The following is a 15357-nucleotide window of genomic DNA, read 5'->3' as shown; positions in this document are numbered from 1 at the left end:
TGTTACTTTTGTAAAGAAACCTGAGTAACAAATATTCTGCAGACATACTTTACAATAGAAGGCAGTAAATCCAAGAGCTTGAAGACAGAAAGGCTTCACCACAATTAAATTTCTCTTTAAGCAAAGTAGTTCAAGGCTTCAACCCCTTGCTACAGCAGTGGCTCAGAGCAGCCACAAGCCAGCACCTCTCACCTTGCAGCAGGCACATACGTCTCCAGCACCGCCTTTATTTGGAGGTGTAGAATTTAGTTTGACTCCTAAAGAAACCTAAAATAGTTTTACTATTGCAATATTGTTTTAAATTACTAGTATTTGTTAGTGAGAAATAATTCCTTTTTGTTTATGCTTCTTTGTGAGCTTTTACACAACAAAAGAAACAGAACATTCCTTGTTACAAAATAATAAAAATTACAGACTCAGTTCTCTGACTTTTTTCTCGTAAACTCAGTAGAACAGTGCAGTAATGCTATCACACATTCATAAATATGATTGCAGAGGTATAGTGCACTATAATATTAAATATTATTTCAAAATAATTCCTATGTGAAATATAATCATTCATTTATGGGTATAAATAAAACAATTATCTGTCTTTCCATAAAAGATATCAATTTATACTGAAGAGGGTTCATATTACTAAAACTTTAATGTATCCAGAAATTAAGAAATAATACCAAGATTAATAAAGGGGAGAAAAAAAAACCTGTGTACTTAAAAATCAGGTTTATGTGATTATGCAGCAGTCTTTAGGTTATTATTATTTTTCTAATCCCAGGTGAGTTCAGTTCTGCTTGAGCACCAACTTCTGTTGTTGTACAACTGAATCTGCCAGTCCTACACTGGTGAACTATTGATTGATTCCAAATCTAATGCACATTTTTACCCAAAATTTTATACCATATTCATGTCTTGTAGTTTAGAAAGCATTGGGATGGTGGTGCAAAAAAGGCCAATTTCAAATCAGGGCTTGGATTCTGCTACCCACGTTTGTTTCAAGGAAAGAGGGCTTGACTTTGGTGTTAAGCTGTGCATCCCTGCACTCTCCACAGCTTAGAAAAGGCACTGGGTCTGAGGGAAAAGTGTCAAGAGCCAGACTCCCCTTGGTGGCTGACAGCCTGCAGCTGCCTTGCCTTCTGCTTTTCATGAACAACCTCTTCTTCTGCAGAAAACTAGTCCAAAAGGGACCAGTGAAAGTAATGTATGAGCGTCTGGGGCTGCAGAAATAGCTCCAGAAGGGACAGCCCAGAAGCTGTCATGGGAAGTCTTTAAGTGTTCTGCTTTTCAGATATTCAGGGTCAGGGAACAGAGTTATCCACTCCCAAGTTATCTGTTATTTTGGACACTCTGACATTGATCTCGTGGCTGTTGTTGAAAACTGGAGCTCTTTACTAGCTAGCTAGCCTGGAGCTTCTACCAGATGAGGTTTCCACACTGAGAAGGCTCCCGCAGGCACTGGACTTTGTTTTGGTCAATCCAAAGCAGATATTTTTTAATTTATTGCAAATATTGTAGCATCTCTTCCCTCAAGCTGTTTTGGTCTAAGCTTTTCCACCCTGGGTAGACATTCAAAAGATCAAGTCCATATAAAAAGAAGCCACCCCTCTCATCTTCTCACTGCTCAGAAACAGCTTCTGGCTGCCAACACTTGGATTAGTGCAGGATTTAATAGCATTTCTGTAAACGAGTTGTGGCTTTCACTGTACTAAGTAAATCCTGTAAAGGGAAATCGTGTTTTGAAGCTTTCTGAAGTTCTACAAGTTACCTACATATCAAAAAGTATATTTTGTTTGGATTTTCAACAAACACATGATAAGATGCCTGGCAGAAAGCTACTAAAGAAATCAAGTTGCTGTAGGACTGGTGCTTATAAGGTTTGAAATCTGCCTACAGAGTCTTTGCCACTTTTCAGGATAAAGAGTAGGCAGCAGAGTATCTTAGGGAATAAGTTTTATTTAAGATGTTGATCAATGACCTGCAGAAGGAAGGGATGTCTCAGTTCACAGATGATACTGAACTCCTGCAGGGAGTCAGACAACACTCACACACAGAAATGAGCTCTAGAGAGATGATACACAGCTGAGCAAGCGCAGAAAAAAAGTGGCAGATGATCCTGTCTAGATATATATAGTGAGTGCATCTAGGGAGAATAACCTAAGCCATGCTTACACAGGGCTGAACTGGAAGCTGGCAGCTGGAGCTCAGGAAGGAGACCTGAGGGTCTTTGAACTCATCTACTCAACATGCAACAGCAGCCAAAAAAATGCCAACAAAATTTTGGGTCTTCTCAGAAAAGATGGTAAGTGCAAACCAAAAAATTTAAAATGCCTGTGCATCCACGTCTTGAACATTCTGTACAATCCTATTTACATGTTTTAAGAAGGACATAGAGAAATTCAAGATAATGCAGGAAAAAGCATCTAAGATGATTAAAAGGATGGAGCAGCTGCCTTCACAGGGAATCAGAGAAGGCTGGGACATTTTATGATCTTATTCCTCCCCCAAGCTGAGTGGGATATGGTTAAGGTTTATAAAATCACAGAGGCAGAGTGTAAAGAACATACAGAACTGTTGTTTCCCAAGTACTGTGATGTCCTTTGGGCACTCACTGAAACTTTTGGAGAGCAGTTCAAAACCTGCAGAAGAAAGTCCTACTTTGAATTCCACTACTGCTCTCCCTTCAGCTGGCACAGAAAGCTGTGGAGGTGCACATTACCAGAAAGTTGAAAAAGGAGAAAGCAGACAAATTCCAGAGCAGCAAATCCTTAAAGGGACACTAAAATGAAGAGGTAGGAACATACTTGCTGGCATCTCTGGTGCAGTGGAGGGTAGTGGAGAAATATGAGGGGGATGGACAGCGGAGAGACAGGATCATGAGTTGTCTCCAAACAGCATTTCCCATTGCCACTGCTGGAGATGAAATGGATTATTAGTTTGACCCAGAAGGCAATTTTCTATTTGTCATGAAAATAAGACCCTGTGCTTCTTTGCTAGAGCTTAAACCTGCCAGTTCAGAGTTATTTCCACCCATTTAATTTTGATTGCATCTCAGTAGGCAGTCAATGGTGCAGAATTTGTCAACTGGAACAACTGTGCGGTAATTATCAATGGCAGGAATATTTTTTTGTGGTTTTGACCATGGCATTTTTTTGCAGTAGAATTAAGGAAAATATGGGCTTTTGAAAAAATGAAAGGAGGTGAACAAATGTTTTAAAATAGCTATGGATCTTTTATATAAATGTATAGAACGTAAAAATTATGCAAATTCAGTTAAATAGTAAATATGTTGATTGAAGAGAATGAATTAGGCAAGCACAAAAATAATTATTTTTAATTAACATATTTTTAGGGCTTTGTTTTGCTGCAGTCATTAAAATTTCTGGATCGGAGTCCAGTTTCTAGAGTTGAACATTGTTCCCAGGTTTTCTGATGGCATTACTGTTGTGCTTTGCATGGGGAGCAAACATTTTTTCTCAGGAATGAGGAGCTGCTTGAATAAAAGTATTAAGCTGGTCCTAAATAATTAAAGAAAGACCAGAAGTCCTGGAGACTACAACTCCCTTTGCCCCCTCATCCCCTTTGGCAGAGATTCCCTCTCACTTTTAGGTTTCCATAAGTATCAAACACTGTCTTCTCCTCACTCAACCTCTTCTGCTGCACCTTTTTGTCTTTCCCTGCCCACCTTGTTCCAAATACCCCACACAGCAGAGTGTTTCTTCACTTTTCCTGATTTCTTGTCATACCTTCTCCCAGCTCACAGAAAAGGCTGAAAATGCCAAAGAGCTCTCCACACCCCCAGACTAGAGGGTGGTTTTGTGTGGGAGAAAATACTGAAAAAATATTGATTTTGTATGTTGCTAACTGCTCCAAGGGAGGCTTAAATACTTATTTATATTCATCAGTTTTCACAACCTCTGGAGGCAATTATCAGTTGCAGTTTTGATACCACTTTACTGTATCACAATGCTGAGGGAAGACAGGCAAATCACATCCCCTGGAAATGTGCTGCATTTGAGAAAGAGGTTGGAATAGGGGAGCTGTCTATTTTTTATTCCTTTTTTTTTTTTACCCCTGGAAAGTAGGAGAGCAAATAGATAATGAGACAGGGAAAAATCTCACAGACTAATTAACTAACATTTGAACTAATGGATGGTAATTTGCTCTTCATATAATTTATATTCTCTATGTCCCTACATATAACAGCAAGAGTAAAGGCCAAAATCAGTTATTATCAGTTATTATTGTTATTATTACTGCTTTTAAGTTTAATCCTCTGTTTCTTGCAGCAGCCTTAACTTGGTCTGTTGTAGCCACACACAGGAGAAAAAAACCAAAAAATTTGCTGTAATTAAGGATGAGATTTTTTTTTCTATTTAAATAGGCTCAAAAATCCACTGCATATTTCAAACACTGTGAAATTTAGCGGGTGTTTAGAGGGTGCACTAGGATGTGTTAGTTGAAATGTGAGATCAAATGAGCTGGAGATTGGTGAGGAACAATCCCTCAAGTATGAACTTTTTTGTTTTCTTGTTTGATGGGTTCTTATAATGCATTGCTGACATTGTTCCTGGACAATCAAATCATAATGCTGATTACTGATCTCAGCTGCTTAACATTTCCCACTGCTAGCCCTGGATCACTACCCAGCATGTAATAAGGGATCAAAATTTGAAAGCCAGGATTCTCTAAAACCAGGGAAAAGACCTCTCCCCCTCCCACAACACTCCCTACATTGCACAGCGAATTCATCTGGAGGAACTGCAGCTGTTCTCGGTGCCTGTTTTCAGTCTGAAGAGGGACTTACTAAAGGCTGCTGAGATGAACAGCTCAACTCCTCCGATCTGTTTTTAGTGGTTTTTCTCCGCTGGATGTTCCGGAAATATAACCATAAATCTTCCTCCCTCACAATTCCAAATAAATCATGGCATTGCCATGAAACATGAGAGAGAATACAGTGAAGATGTTCAGGAGCAAATCCAGAGGCAGAATAGCAGCACCTCTACTGCTGTAGAAGTCAAAAGATTTATCCTTCACATTCTTTGCTTACAGATACCCCTGGGATCAGCACTGACAAATACCCATTTTGTTATCCCCCAGAGGAAATTCAACAGTATTTAAATCACCTTTGAAGGCTCACTAACCTTCAGATTCTCGGGTGTGACTGGCAGTATCCATCACACAGGCTGCATCCCTGAAACCATCGTTGCAGACACCTGAGTTAGCTTACTGAAGTCGACTGGAGAACATCTGCCCCTCACACACTTCCTGAGCTTTCTCCAGCTTTAATATCTGCATCAGTAACTGGCAGAGTGCCTTAGGAAGCTGCCAAGAGCATGTGCTTTTACATCCTTGACAGCACTACACAAGGGAGCTGGCTGGCTCTTGGGCTGCAGCTACTCATAGATCCAGTAGGTCATAAAAGACATCAGCAAGTTTCTTCCATCTCTCTGTTCCCTATCTCATCTTGATGCATCCCAGAGTGGAAATCACAGGTTGAATCCTAAGGAAAAATCAGTAGAATGCTATTATTCTTACAATCATATGGATTCCCCCCTCCTTTTCTCTCTGTGTGAATCCTGAGCTCAAGTTTTCTAAGTCTGTCAATATACATCCATTGTACAGTGAGCCTTGTGTTCTTTCCTTTGATTTTTCTTTGTCTTCTCCTCTACTGCAACTCTCTTTAATCATTCTTGCTTTTACTTCAGATGACTGAAGAAATATACAGGCTTTTTCATACAGCACAGTATTTTTTTACATGAGCCATAACATGATGTACCTCTTTTCAGCTGATCTACTTCTCTCATAAGGTAAGATACTCTATGTGTCATGAAAAAAGAAAGAAAAGATACATCTAAAATAGCTTCTGTGGATATGGGGAGGGGAATAAATAGTTCTGTTCCATTAGTTAAGCCAGCTGTGGTTGCTGAGAGTGTTCAGAAGCAAATTCTATAACATAAATTGAACACATCCACACTCATGAAGTGGTTATGTCTCTTTTTTTCCAGTTATTTTTGCTTTCAGCATAAAAAAATTGAAATATGGAAAGTGGAAATTGAAACAGAGGCAGAGGCAGCTTTGGCAATTCTTGTTTCTGCAAGTATCACAACTGCTAATGCTTTCTCTTCAAGTCTCAAATGCTATCAGCAAGACATTGCAAAGGAGTTTTCATTTCTGAGTACATTCTGAGTCATTCTGATCTCAAGGAAAGGCTTGAAGCAGCTTCAGAAATGTAGCATAAAAAATATAATACTAAGCAAATAAAAAATGCGAGGCCTAAAGTCTCGCAACTTTTAAACCGTGATGATTTTCCAATTGTGTGGATTTTGAAGATGGGATTGGCAATACTGTGCACAATAGCCTTAATCCAGTTGAAGAAAGTAGACCTGTTTGTTGTACTACCTAGAACACAGGAAAACACTGTCCTGACTACGAATTACTTTAATCTTTTACATTCAGGTGCTCTCCTGATTCAAGAGCCTTCTGTTTGCAAGCTGAACAGTGTTGGAACCCAGGACATTCCTCTGACTGCCCCGGAGGACTCAAGACCCTGGCAGGGGGCTCAGAGACCTTGGCATAGAGTCAGAGACACCTGTGCCTCGATTTTAGCCCATGGAAACAATTACCAACTTTGTGTGAGGAGTTACAAGCCTCAAGGGTTTGAATAGAATGATAGTGAAATTATCACAGGGTGAAAATGTAGAATTTTGGGGTTTTTAGAATGGGGGTTCAAGAGGCAAGATAGAAGAATCCGGAGGTGTTCTCTCCTTCCTCCTGCTTCTTTTTAGCCTCCATCTTCTGCTGTGATGGTGGCACTTTTGGATTGGTTTAGAGTAGAGACAAACTGTCTAACATAGGTGATAGGTATTGGAAAATTATTGTAAATAAAGTTCACGTAGTTTTTAGTATAAAAAGATAACACTGCCCTGAGGGTGGTCAGTGTGCCTTAACCCAACCTGCCTGACAGACCTCAGCAGGTCAGAAAGACAATGTGTTAGATAAGAGCAAATAAACAACCTTGAGAACCAGAGCCGAAGAATCCCATCTTCTTCTTCTGTCTCAGAGCTGGGAAAAAGAGATTTTTTAACACCTCAGAGTCATCTCAACACCAAAGACCTTGTCAAACAGGACACCAAAAGTTATTTACCTTGCACAAATGAGCATGAAATGGCCCCTGTTCAATACCTCAGGAAAGCTGCCAATCAACCACTGCTGCACTCAGCTGCTTCTGGGCAGGAGTTCTCCTGTCTGCAGCTTGGGAGGGATTAACATTTCAGCTGGGCTATATCCCAGATGCTTCTTTCAGGATGCCTTTGGCATCAGCTGTGAAACAAACTGCCATGCAGGGCACTGGTCCTGCTTTGAAGGACTCCTGACTGCTCCTCAGTCTATCAGTGGAGATGAAATCTCCTTTTTTCCTGGACACTGAGCACCTGTAAGCCACAGCTGAGAGATAACACCTTAACCCCTGTTGTACAACCCCTCTCTCACAAGGGTCATCCTCCCAATTGCCGTGTTTCCCTTTGGAGACAGGAGAGCCTGTAGTGTGTGTCAACTGTGGTGATGGCTTCTAATGGAGACAGACACTCAGGTAAACACTGGTAGCAGAGGCTTTCTCCTTTGCAGTAGCAGGCCTGGCCCAGACTTGCATCTCAAGAAATTTCTGTCAACATGGACATTTGAACCAGGCTCAGACTCATGGTCAGCTCAAGCTACCAGCAGTGAAACAGGCCACGCGTGTTAATTCCCAGTGAGCCTGTCAAACATCTATGTAAAATGGAGACAGGAGCAATTCCCCCAGACTGGGGGAACATGTCAGAGGTGTTTACTGCACTTTATGGTGTCTGAGAAGAATGGCTCTGATCAAGATCAAAATTAATCTCAGAAAAATTGAAATAGTTTCATTGATTTTTGCACAAGAAAAAAACAAATTAAATAAATAATCACTGTTAAGGGTAACATTGTAATTACCTCCATACTAATCTGTATTGGGGGTGGAGTGTTCCTGGTTTAACTTTGTCAAATAAATGATTTGCAAGTCATTTATTAGGTCTTTCATCACAAAAATGCTTTCCATACCAGGAAAGACAAGTCAGGAAACAGTGATGCCCTTTTAAAAACAAGATTGTACAAAGATGTGATAACACCCCAAAAGAAAATAGTAATTTCAAGGGAAATAAAGAATGAAATTTGACAGTAGAATTAATTATAAAAAACGTGGAATGCAAATGACATAAATGAACTCAGATTTTCTAAACCTACAATAGAAAGAGTTTGTTACATACAAAATCACAGCGTGTTTATTCTGTGTGCACTTGAATATGAAAGGTATAGTGTAGCTGGAAAATAATAGAACTGTTGCTTGAATAATATGTTTCCTCTATTATTCTTTATAAAGGGCTGTGTTTTTTTCAAGTCACTATTCAAGTCTACACTTTTTAAAACATTTTATAGCTATGAAGCAAACTTTGAAACACTGATATTTCTAATTTATTGAACAGGTGTTAAAGTAAAAATCTTGATATTGTAGTAGATTGTGTGGAGCACATTAAAGAACAGTTTGTTTGGGTCTTATCTCAAAGGAAATTAAAATTCATGGAGATTCTGCACAATGTTAACCCTTTTATTGCTGCCTTATAACAGTAAGGACTGTCACTTAATGTGTCACTGCTTTCAGAGGACCTCTACATCCCAGTAGGAGATGTTAACTGCTTTAAGGGATATAATGTCACAATTTCACAGTGCATTTTTATAAAATAGGTCCACCTATCTGGGCATCATATGCAGAGAATAAACAATTTCTAACTGATACAAAACTCAGGTTCCATGAGATTGAATGCAGTTGTTCTGAAAAGGTTTCCAGAGCACAGTTCCTCATCTAGACAGACCTCAGGCCTCTGCCTTGGCCAGTGAAACAAAAAGCCATTCATTCAACTACAGAGCCAGAGGTTTGGTTGTTCTGACCCAAAAGAGAGAAGGGACAGCTGTGAGTTTTTTGTCTTGAAGGCAATGTGTGCCCAGCCTCTGGCACATGGCACTGAATGGTGCCTGAGGAGAGTGCTGCAATCCCTACATTTTTATCACAGTCAGTGGTCTTAACACCAACCATGGTCAGTTTCTTTTCAAGCAAACTGCACTGAGCCACAGGTCGAAAGGTTTGATTGTCCCTCTTTAAAGACTGAGTGATCTGTCTGTCTTCAGCAGTCTGCAATACAGAAAAACCCCCTGTGTCAGGCACTTGCAGTTAATCTTCATGGCAGAGAATTTATCTTTAGGGATTCAGATTTATAGGCTTTCCAAACGCGTGTTGGAGCAGTTTGAAAGGTTATCCTCCCCAGCTGCCCATCCTTTCCCTCTGCAGAGGTTATTCCTCCTGCAGCAGAGACAATCTAATGGCTGGCAGGTTGTGTGCCCTGTTCATGACCTGGGGCATTGATTTCAGCTCACATTATTGACTGGCTGGGCTATGAGCTAAAGGAGCAGGATGCCTTGACTTATCACACCTGCTGGACACAGTTGCAGCAGTTAAAATATTTATCAGTTCCCACAGGCCATAGACAAATCCCACAGGTACTGAAGAGAAAACCCTAAATCCTACCCTGGCAGGATGCTGAGGGTTGTTACAATGCACTGTTTCCCACACTGAGTGTCTCACCTTTTGGAAGGAGTTAGGAGAAAGAGACAAGTGGCTTCCAGTGTCTCTGTGTCAGGATTGCCAGATAACCCTGGTAATCAGGAGAGGGCCAGGCACATGCAGGAGAAGTGGGTCTGGGAGAAGTTAGCCTGAGAAACTTTCCAGCTGGGAGTTAAGGAAGCCAAAGTGCTGAAGAAGTGCACTTGAGAAAATGTGCCACTTGGGAAAATGCCTGGAAGGGATTTGAAAAACTCAGTAATGTGCACTGCAAAGCCTAATCTTTAAACAGTGCAGTGACCTGTAGGAACCACACTGTGCACCCATAAGAAAATCCCAGGAGGCACCAAGTCAACCAAAAATCAGGAAGAAATTGCAGTGACAGACAGTTGTTTTCTTAGCATCACCATGAAGCCAAAGAACACCACAGACTGGAAAAGGCTGTTTGTGTATTCACTTGAGTGAAGAGGAGTGCAGCTTCAGCATCTGTTCCAATTCTGCAGGGGAAGGGACTGAACAGCTGTGTCCTATGTGCCACAGGAACTAGTTGACCTCAGAAGTATGCTGTTGTGGAAGGTGCAATCCCTTCTCTTTTGCCTGAGTAGTGTGCAGTCTGAGAACAACTAATCTAAGAGATATTTTGGGTATTTAGTTGGTAAATAAGTCTGGATGTCCTTGGCACACACAGAGTTTTTCAAATGCCAGATAGAACGAGGCATGGAGGGGCTGTTTTGGATGCAAATCAGCAGAATTTAAGTACCTTGGGGGTAAGGAAGCAGTTACTTAGAATTTTTGAAATTTCTAATAGTAATTTATTTTTGAAAGTACACATTTTAATTTGCAAGTAGGATCTAGGTTCCTTGGTGGATTTAGTCTTTTTGATCTGGAGGTATTTAAAAATGTATCAGTGAATCAGTGGGAGTTTTGGGCTTTGATGTCTTATGTTCCAGTTTCCATCTCTAAGTGTCTGAATACCTAAGTCTGGGCCACAATAAGTTCTTTGAACCATGCTGAAGTGTGAGGTTTTTCCACAGCCAGAAATGACCTTGCTTGAGCAGCAAGATTTTAGCATGGAACATCAAAAAGTCTCTTTGGGTTGGGCATTCCTACACAGAAAACAAAATTGTAGAAGATACCCAGGAATTGTTAATGATATTCAACCCATTATGCATAGGAATCATGCAGAGAAAAATAATCAAGGTTTGACAGGTTTTTGTATTGCCATTCTTACACTTACCCCACATTTAGAGTGACTCCCACTGATTTCTGTGGGCATTAATGGATCATGAATGGCTGGATTCAGCAGCAGACTGCTCTTTGCCTATGCCAATCCCCACGTTCTGCTTGCAAGGCTCTGGTATTGTCTGCTGCTGCTGCTAAAGCAGGGGCCAAAGAGCGGGGCAGCAGCAAGTGCCCCAGGACTAGCGCTTCCCAGCAGAAGTAGGGGTCACTGTCACAGCTTTTCCCCTGGGGATGACAGCAGCAGAAAGACATTCTCCAGTCTCCATCCGGCAGACCAGCCCTGCTCCATCCCTTCCCTCCAGCCCAGAGGGTGCAGCAGATTAAGAAGGGCCCAGATGCAGGGAAGCAGCAGGATTCTTGCCTCCTGCAGGGCTGGAGGGTGGCTGTCGGAGGTGCTGGGATGGCGATGAGTGAGGAGTGTGGCTTCTGACTCTAGGGAAGAGTAGGGATCCTGAGACAAGAGGCATTGTGGAATATGTGGGTGAGGAGGGGAGGAAAAAAGTGACCATGAGGTCTTCCTGCCCTGCCAGTCTTCCACAGCTCTCTGATATATTGCTTTCATCCACTCAGAACTCTTCAGGCTTCACTGACCCTTGCTAACTGATCATTCTCTTTTTCTAGGAAGCTGAAATCTCCACTGGCTCCTCCCAGTCCCTCTCGCTCACCTCTGAGCTCATGAGTGATCCTTTTTCACCTACTCACACCCATTCCCCCTCTCCCCACCTCCTCTGCTCCATCTCCATCACCACCCTACAGTCCTCATGTAGAACCTCCCCAGTCCCTCCCATAGAATTGTATTGGCAAAGATGATTACTCCAGTATTTCAGTCTTAAAAAATTTCACTGCTATCCTTTTCCACTGCAGTCTTACAGACAAGATGCCCATAATAATGTTTTTAATAAGAAATGTGGTTTTTTGGTATCCTGCCTTTGTGCTATTCTTCTATCCAATACCGGGCTTCAAAGTCAAAATGCAATGTTTTACTCAGTGCTCAGCATGAATAGGGTTAACCATAACCTTGTAATAGCCAGAAGTTCTTTGAAATTACTCACCTATTTGATGAAAATCCTGATTAACAAAGGGCCCAAAGAAAAGAAATTTGATTTCTAATTCCTAATTTTAGAAATTAATCCATTCAGTTTTTAAATACCTATCTTATTCTGGTAAAAGTTAACTTTCATTAATTGTAGTTTTTGAGGCAGTGGAAGAGGTTTGGCACATGTTCAGGTGCCATCTGATACCCAAGTCAAGATACAGCATTGCATGTGTAAATGACACTGACATAGAATAAATAACAAGTGAATAAGTCAGTGGGAATTGAAATTAGTAGAGAGAAAAATTGAAAAAATATAGAAATAAAGCAGAAAATAGACATTTATTGCTGCTTTCCGTTGTTATAGCCTTGCTAGAAATGCATAAATAGATTTCATTTGTAAACTCTTAAATCCCCTACTACAGATTAGAAAGAGTAACAATGTAAAATTCATGGTATTTGTGACTGGCCTTTATCAACGGAGAGTAAACAGCCACTACTTCTAATAGAGCTTCTGCTGCTGGTTTGACACCTCCATGAGAGGCTCATTCTAGAGATTCCAACTGCACAATAAATGTGTCACAGAAGCTTAAACATCTCTTAATATAAAGTGATTATTATATATTCTCATCTTATCGGTCTCCCAGTTATTCACATCCAGGCTTTGAAGTGTCTGCCTTTATTTCAGCCCTACCATTCTTTTTTTACTCTTCTGAAGTTGCACAGAAGTTGCTCAGGAGATCAGCACCAGCATCTCTGTGACTGATATGTAAATCAAAAACAAGTGGGAAAATTGTAACAAGCCTTGAGGGAGACAGAGTGCTTCTTTATGGTACTTGCTTGATGCTCAAATTATTTCTGGTCTTCAAGCTATTTCTAAGGCTATCAATTAAGAAGGAATGAATAACTGAGGTTATTAGCATTGAAGTAATTCAGACTGCTATTCCAGCTCTCATTTAAACTGGTGGTTACTGAAACTTGTTAGTGGCAAAACAGATCTCTCCTCCTCTCAGTCTGTTTCTATTGAATTATCAGAGAACACTACTAGAGTGACCTGAGTGTCATCTCAAAGAGGTGTCTTGTGAAAATTAAAGAGCTTGATGTGTAAAGAGCTCTAGGTGTCAGCTAAATATCCCCTAAATGTGTCCTCAGACATGCTGAGCTTGGTTTGTGGGTGAGCATCAGCAAGAACTCTATTGCAGAGAATGCCATACACCTTATTTATGCTCACCTACAAAGAGTTCTCCCAGATGCTGAGATTCATTTACTCTGTTTGGCTAACAAAGTAGCCGCGGCAAAAGTTCTGTTGGGGAAATAATGAAGTGGAAAAAAAAAATCAATAATGATTACACTAATGAACAGTTATATAAAATCCATTCATTAAAAAGCAGGAAATGAAAGGGATTATCACTCTGCAAGAATTTTACACATGGGAAAGGTAATACAGTGGATAGTGGATATTAGATCACAAACAATGCTCTAGTTCAGAGGGAAATCAAAGAAATAAAATTTTCCTCCTAATGATGTACCTACAGCAGAACGAATATTGACTTTGGCCTTAATAAAAGAGGTCTTACTGGTGCCTTTTCTTCCCTAAAAAACTGCCAAAAAAATAAGGGCTGACAGTTTTCCCACCCAGCCATTAATGTGAAAAAAATCCAGATGTTCTGTATATATTGCCAAAGGTAGAAGGGAAGGTTTAAGTGGGAGTCCAAGCCAGTGCTAATCAGCAATGAAGAAAATAATAAAATATTTTTATTTGAACCATTTAAAGAAATCAAGCTATAGTCCCAGATCTATATTTATATCTATATATATAAGTTTAATATGAGATATTTAAAACTAGGAAAATACCTTATTAAAAGAACAAAAAAAAAAAGGAAGAAAGGTAAAAACTGAAAATTCGTTGGTTCACAAGTGTCTGATATCTTTTCATGTCAATTTTAAATTTTCTTCTTCATAGAAGGAACCAAACCAGTGGAAAACTAACCTAGAACTTAAAAACGTAAAAAGGTTGTTTGAATATGCCATGAGTTCAGTGTCTGATTGAAATTCAAACAAAAAAAATTGAAAAGCTTGATCCATTTAGAAGGATTACTTCCAACCACAGAACCTCTCTGTCAGGTACACATTCACCTCAATAGTAGCCAAGCACCATGTACGTAACTTACTAATTTAATGCAACCACAGTACAAAATATTGAAAGCAGTTAAATGCATAAAATTGAAATTGAATTTTTTTTGCCCATATTTTCCTGGGTTTGCAATATAGTTACCCATTACTGGAGGCCAACCTGACTTTCCTGTGGTTGCAGGTTCACCATTACTTCCATGCTTTCAGTAAGTAATTACAGCAAATCCCTATAAACTTTCAAATCATCATTATTACATTCATGAAAAGTATTTGAAAGCAAAAATATGTCAACAGCGCTGTTGTGCTGAGATTATTTCTAAACCAGCTTTGAAGTTGGTTCCTCTCTGAAGCCCTGTGTCCAATTAAGTTAGATCACTAAAGAGCAAATTATCTTGACATTTTATTGTAATAGCCTAACTTTGCTTTGGCCAAACATGAAACACTGAACTTCCAGGGTATGAACTTCCCCCACCAGTGTATGTTTTGGGAAGAGTGGGCTGAAGAATGAAAGAAAGGGAAAGAAACTGTTGAATCAGTACCAGAGTAATAGCCTCTTACTGAATGAATCAATGCTTTCTTAGATGCAAGGAGGGAAGAAAAATCTTGCCCTAATCAATATTCTGACATTTGTAAGCCTATAAATTATTCATGGCTTAATCTGAGTCTCTTTCTTATTCAGACAATAAACTTAACAATCCTGTCTTCATAATGCTCATGCTTTGTGAACTCAGTTGTGCAAAAGCCTAAGCCATATAAGAGAACACATTTAGTTTGACAGAAGAAAACAGTGCACATGCAATTTCACTAAAATACTAGAGCTATTTGCATGCTAACTCCTCATAGCCTGGAAAACATTAATGTGTCTTTTCCTGTGGGTCCAATTAGAAATAACACAGAAGAGAGAGTTGAGGGTGATCCAACGAGTAAGAAATTGTGCTTCAAAGAGAGTTTGAAGGAAGTAACATCTTTTGCCAAATGGAAAAAATTAAGATGGGCATTTTTGTCCAGGTGACATCTCAAGCATGAGAGATTATCACAATATGAGTTTGGGAGGCTGTGGGTGCCCCAGGGGAATGAGCTGGGTCTCTCCTTCCTGCTCATCTCATAGTAGCCGCAAGATATTTGGCCAGGTGGATACCACCAAGGAAAAGAGGTAATCTTGTGTTCTTAGGGGAGACAGTGCAGCTTGCCCTTGCACAACATGCTTGTTTTTGTTTTTAACTTTGCAATCCACAGATTAGGAAGTATTTTAGAAACCCTGATCATTGGAAGAAGAATTTATGTAACAGGAAGGCTGAGAGAACAGAGAGTGGTTTTTTATCAG

This window comes from Molothrus aeneus, chromosome 4 (genome assembly GCF_037042795.1).
Source record: "Molothrus aeneus isolate 106 chromosome 4, BPBGC_Maene_1.0, whole genome shotgun sequence".
NCBI lineage: Eukaryota > Metazoa > Chordata > Aves > Passeriformes > Icteridae > Molothrus > Molothrus aeneus.
The sequence above is the reverse complement of the archived record's forward strand: the minus strand, read 5'-3'. Positions refer to the sequence as shown.